Source organism: Arvicanthis niloticus, chromosome 6 (genome assembly GCF_011762505.2).
Source record: "Arvicanthis niloticus isolate mArvNil1 chromosome 6, mArvNil1.pat.X, whole genome shotgun sequence".
NCBI lineage: Eukaryota > Metazoa > Chordata > Mammalia > Rodentia > Muridae > Arvicanthis > Arvicanthis niloticus.
Window position 1 is genome coordinate 13351589 of NC_047663.1, and position 6691 is coordinate 13358279.

Below are 6691 nucleotides of genomic sequence, written 5' to 3' on the forward strand. Positions count from 1 at the left end.
CGTGTGTGCATAATAAGCATAGGAATTGATGGTTGAATCTCAGGCATATGGGAACTGATGAGAAAGAACTCACACTGGCCAATATAGAAATAATCTGAGAAACGAGGTAGGGGAGAGGATTTTAACCTAGGGCAAAAAATAAATCTTCATGAGTCCAGACCAATATAAAAATGATTAGATGAATAATTTAATGAAGACACAGACTCCCATATAAGGTAAGTGATACACCTAGAAAACCTACCCCAAGGACGTAAGTTTCCTAGGGCTGCCATAATGGACAGCTACAGACTCAGGGGTCAGATGAAACTACAGGTTTCTCCACAATTCCAAGTCTGGATTTGAAAGCAAAGTGTTGGGTAGGTCGATGCCTTCTGAGTCATCTGTAGACAAGAACAGTGCCACATATCTCAATTTCTTCTTGTAAGCCAGCTGTGTTGGCTTAGGATTCGCCTTTAGGGCTTCAATTTAACTTGATTGCCTTTTAAAAATATAATATTTTATTTATTCTTTGAGAATTTCATGTATGTATTCAATGTAGTTTTGTTATATTCACCCCTACTCTGTCCTGATAACTCTTCTTAGATTCCCCATGACATATGCCACAATTGCATATCCATATATTTGTCTTCCTCTCTCTCCTTCTTTCCTTCCTTCCTTCCTTCCTTCCTTCTCTTTCTTTCTTTCTCTTTTTCTTTTCTAAAAAACCCACTGAACACAGTTAGTGCTATTCACTTGTGTGTGGGCGTGGAACCACCCCCTGGAATACGGTCAACCTACCAAGGATAACACCCCTAAGAAAATGGACTCTTCCTGCCCTAGAACTCATCGATAGTCAATAGTTCCTCAGCTAGGAGTGAGTCTCATAGATCCCCCTTCACGCTGGAATGTCATCTGACTTGATCTTATGCAGGCCTTATTCAGACAGTAGTAGCAGTTGGGAGTTCATGAGCACAGTAGTCTGGTCATGTCTAGAAGACATCAGATTGCCACAGTCCTCCCTGACTCTGGCATTTACAGTCAGTCTTTCCACCCACTCTTCCACAGTGTTTCTTGAGTGTTGGCAGGAGTGTATATAACATAGATGTCCCATTTATGGCCAAAAATCCCTGGACACTTATTCTCCACACGTTGACCAGGTATGAGTCTCTGTATTAACCACTTTCCACTGCACAAAGCTTGATGATCTCCTTTAAGACTTTCTCTTAACATGCATGCATTCCAAGACCCTGGGGCATTCAATGGATGTGCTTGGTGTGTAGCTTTCAAAGCATAGACTGCAGAAGATGAGGGGCGAGACTTTATACAGATTGTGTGCACCTTACCTGCACTGCTTGGGATGAGAAGGCCTTCCAATGTTAGGGTTTGACATATATTATAATACTTGCTTAGACATTACACAGGTCAAGTATCCTTAATCCAAAAATTCAAGACTGAAAACGCTTCACACTCCGAAAGTTCATCACTAGGTTTGGTGGCTCACATCTGTGTTCTCAGGAGGATTGTCACAAGTTCAATGCCAGCCTGGGCCACAGAGCCAAACCTTGTCCAACACCTGGCAAGCCTTATTTTATGAAGGTCTCTAATGCTGTGGCTCCATGGGTGAGAATAGGAGCAAATTTTCCCCTCTGGTCTTTGTCATGGAAATCTGGAACTCTATTTAACCGTGAGGAAAACATCAGGTATATCAGACACGTGTGTGAGATGCATGTGTGTGGAGGGTAGAGGTTGACACTGGGTGTCTTCCTCAGTCACTCAGTCACTCTGCACCCTGTGTTTTGAGACAGGCTCTCTTACTGAGCCCAGAGCTTGCCATTTGGCTAGGCTCGCTGGCCACTGAGCCTCTTCCATCCGTTTGTCCACCCTGTTGTCGGTGCACAAGTTGAGAGATGCCGACAGCCATGCCCAGATTTTACGTGGGCTTTAGGGGATCTGAACTCAGGTCCTACCTTGTACAGCCAGTGCTTTCTTAGTGAGTTATCTCCCCAGCCCTACAGTCTGGATTTTAATATTCTCTAGTCCTTGGCCTGAAGGTGGTGGAAGCCACGAAGAGGGATTTTTTTAGGTGTTTGGGGAGATGCCCTTGAAGGACTATGGGGCACTGGTCTCTTCTTGTCTCTCGTTTGCTTCTTTCTGCCGTGATATGAGCATGTATCCGGTAGTTCACTCTTTCTTGCTGTGTTGGATCCCTCAACACAGGCCAGAAGAAATTTCAACAAACATGGGTCAAAATCTGCACAACTCTTAGCCCAAATGAGCCGTTTCTCTTTATAAACTTATTACATAAAAAGAAACTTATGGAAGAGTTAATGAAGTCTGAAAGCCTACATTTTAAAGATATATATATATATATATATATATATATATATATATATATATATATATATGGGAGATACATGGGCTATGGGTTCTGGATGTATCCCCCAGGTCCATGTGTTGGGAGTTTGATCCCTCGATGTGGTAATGTTGGGAGGTGGGGCCAATGAGAGGTGTTTAGGTCGTGGGGTATGCATGAAAGAGCAGGTTAATGTCATCGTGTGAGGAGTGGGTTAGTCCCCATGAGAGTCTGTGCTATAAAGCAAGCTGCCTCTCCCGCTGCATTTTCTCAGCAGGGCCTCATTTGCCTTCTGCTTTCTACCATGAGGCAATGAAAAAAATAATGTCATTGTCACGCTTTGGACTTCCAAGTTTCCTCCATCATGAGCCAAATAAACCTCTTCCCCTCAGGGCTGGACCAGAGCTCGGTAGTACAGCACTTGCCTAGTACACGCATGACCAGGGCTCAGTCTCCGGTTCCACAAATACATTTTTCTCCTGTTGTAAGTTGCATTGGCTTTAGTATTCCCTTATAACATGAAAAGAGTTGACATATTACAGCCACAATAATACAAGAGGCCAACAACAGGAGAAAGCAGATATGGCGTGTCTAATAACACTATTGTCGTTACAAATGGTCTATAAATCTAAACGTCTTCTAAAGTTAAAATGTATATTTAAAAAAAAAATAATGTACCCTCATGTATTTATATACCAGAGGTTGGGAGGGGTCAACTAGCAGTGAACAAATGTATGTAAGGTATGTGTTGGGTTGGAAGGAAATCCGTGCCTGTGTGGGGCAGCCTGCACTCTGCATCTTTTGGTAGGATTATTTTGAAATACAAAGTTCTCATAACAGAAGGGTCAGGAAAATGATGCTAAGATTCGTTGTGTGGCAAGCAGAAGCACAATTAAAATATTTCCAACAGAGAGCCTATAAAACAAGGTGGTGTGCATAGCACATCTGAGACTCGAGGGTATGTGCCTTTCTGAAAGTCTCATGAGAAACAAACTTTCAAGGAGCCTGGGACTCGGTAGTAGCTCTGTTTTCACATTCCTGTGGGAAACCGGCGTGCAAACTGGGCATCAGTCTCAGATCAACTTGCAAACGAGACGATACTGTAACCCATTTATAGATGAGCTAACTGAGACTTAGGGTACTTACAAACCTTTCCTCAGGGGCTGTGGAGAGAACTCTGTAAAGTGCTTTCTCTGTAAGTACAAGGCCCTAAGTTTGATTCCCCAGGGCCCATGAAAAACAGCTGGGTGTGAGGAAGGGCACTGGAGAGAGATAGGCAGATCTCCGGGCTCACCCGCCAGTCAGCCTAGATGACTGCTCAAGTTCTCCAAAACGAGGTGGCTAGCAACCTGAAGAATGACACACAACGTTGATCCCTTGACACCTCACTCATGTGCACACACATGCATGCTAGCCACACATGTACTCCCCCACCCAAGAACCTAGCACCTTGCTTCCATTAGTACGCTTCTATACTTATGGGAGATAAGTGTGGGTTTCCGGTGGCTCCTCCCTGCTCTCTTTCAACATTAGAGACCAAAGCACATGACACTCTGAACTCATTTATTTTGTTCTTGGCAGCCACAGAAGCCCCAATACACTATACTCCCCTAACATAGGCTGGCCAGGCACACACACACACACACACACACACACACACACACACACACACAGAGACGCACAGAGCACATGCCAAAGAACCCCAAAGCCTCCATTGATGTGGTCCCAGAAGAAGCCGGTGTTGAAAGCAGACACACACAGACCGCTGCTGGTGACTCACAGCTTCTGAACCTCCTCTAGCCTCTTGCACAAACTTTTCCAGCGTATTGAAGTCTTGGAGGAATGGGGCTTCCTGGGAAGATATCAAGGAAAATGTTCTAGGAGCGGGCCAGCAAGCCCAACTCAGGGAGTCCTCAGCCTCTTTTTGAGGTTTCTTTCTCTGTCTTTTTCCCCTCAGCAATTCCTTTCAATTCTTTCCCTATTGCCATTGACCCTGTTAGAGTTGCTAGCTCTCTCCCTGTTACACTGTTGCACTTCTGTAAATGTTTTTGCTCTTTGTTCTACTTCCTGCCCCCTTTGAGCTTGGCTGTGATGTCTGTTCACTGAAGCCCTTCTGATCCAATTGCTCCTTGCCTGCACATCCTCTCCCCAGGTATCAAAAACAAGGGCAGCCGGGCCTGGAGGGCCCCTCATTAGATGGAGGCGGCGGTGCCCAACCACCAGTCACAAGCAGAGAGGGCAGAGCCGACTCCACGAATGACCAGTATTGAAAAGAAAGCTCCAGGGGTGAGCGAGAGACGGACTGGTAGAGTCAGAAGCAGAAGGTTAAAAATAAAGAAAAGAGGGAAAAAAGACCACCAAAAAAAGTCTGCTTTTTGACTGCCTAAGCGGATCCCCTTTTAGGACCTGCGGCTTTCCAAAAAAGGGTTCTATGAGGGGCAAACCATTTCATGCTGCAAAAAAAAAAATCTTCCAACTGAAAGCGATACCTTGGGTACGGCAGACATCCATCCACTCCCGAGAGTGGCTGGTTGTACTCTACTCTCTGCTAAGCAGATGGGAGAAGCTTTTTATGCTGGGGAACATGCCACAGTGATCAGAGAACACATTGCTGGTCAGCTCCAGCAGGACTAGAGTCCGGGAACTTTGCTTGAGATCCAGATGAGTCAGCCTCCTTGGAGAGAGAACAATGAGGGACAGGAGTACTGGAGAGTTGCCATGAGGAGCTGGAGGCACACGGAAAGTGGAGGCAAAGAGACGCAAGGCTCTTTGGGGGTGTTGGTTTTCCACTAAAGTTGGGGGGGGGGGAACAAGGAGGGGGCTGCCACAAAAAAGCTGTTTATTCTGGGTAGCGCAAGTGGTACTGGCCGTGGGCATTAGGAGTCCTGGCTTTGAGCCCCACTGACCCAGTGTGACCTTGAATAAGCCTCTGTACTCTATTTCCTTTTCCATGAAATGGAGACAATGCCTTGTCTTCACTGAGCATCAAATAGATGTTTTCTTGAGCACCTACTATGTGCATGACACATGTCTAGGATCCCCTGAGGGAGACTCTCACAGTTCAAGGCCAGGCTGGGCATCAGAGTCCCAAAGACTTTTTCTTTGAAATAAAGAGTAACTATAGTCACAAATTTTAAACGTAATGGGCCAACATTTTAGAAAACTTGGCTTATGCAAACTGACACTAGAGGAATTACAGAATATCTCTACCCTTAAATCCTTTCTAAAAATTAATCTTTGATTACAGAGATGCGAAGGTTTGGAAAGACCCAGATTCACATGGCATCACCAGTAAATTATTTTAAACATTCAAATAAAAAGTGACACCAGTTTTTCATAAACTCTTCCAAGAAATAAGAAAAACAAAATGCTTTCTAACTTAATTTATAAGGACAGAATAAACTTGATACCCAAACCCAACAAGACATGTGTAAAATGGAAAATTACAGTCTGAAGTGTCACATGAATAAGGAGTCAAATTCTAAATTTATTATTTAGGGGCGTGTGTGTCTCTCTGTGTGTATGTGTAGGGATGTGTGTATGTGTAATGTAGGAGTGTGTGTGTGTGTGTGTGCACACAGAAGTATGTATGTGTGTAGGTTTGTGTGTGTGTAGGTTGTGTGTGGGTGTGTGGGTGTATAGATGTGTGCATGTAGGAGTATGTGTAGTGTGTGTTGTGTGTATGTATGTGCAGGAGTGTGTGTATGTAGGAGTGTGTGAAGGTGTATAGAAGTGTGTGTGTACATATATGTAGGAATGTGTGAAGGAGTATGTGTGTATACAGGAGTACATATGTGTGTGTAGGTGTGTGTAGGTGTGTGTGTGTGTGTGTGTGTGTGTGTGTATAGGGGTGTGCTCATGAATCTACATTCATGCTCAAGATGCAGGTGCCCTCAGAGACCAGAAGAGGGCATTGGACCCTCTGGAGCTAGAGTTATGTCGGGTGTTGGTGGCTGCCTGACATGGGTACTGGGAATCTAATTCAGGTCCTCAGCCAAAGCAGGATGCCAGTCCTCTTAACTGCTGAGTTGTCTCTCCATCCCTAAGACAAACATTCCATATACTAGGTTGGGAAACCACATTCAAAGATACAATTTTCAAAAATCATAATATATCACAACACATTAAATTTGTTCTGTAAGTGTAAGGATTATTACTAGTTAGCTCCCCAATGTAATTGATCACACAACCAGGTGAGTCACATTGTCTCAATGGGCGAACAAAACTTACTTTACAAAATTTGTAACCACTTATCAATCAAAAGTAGAATTCTATTCATTAGAAATAAAGTTATGAATGTCTGCTACAGTTTATCCTACTTAGCATTACACTGAGAACGCAGCAATGCGTTGTAACACA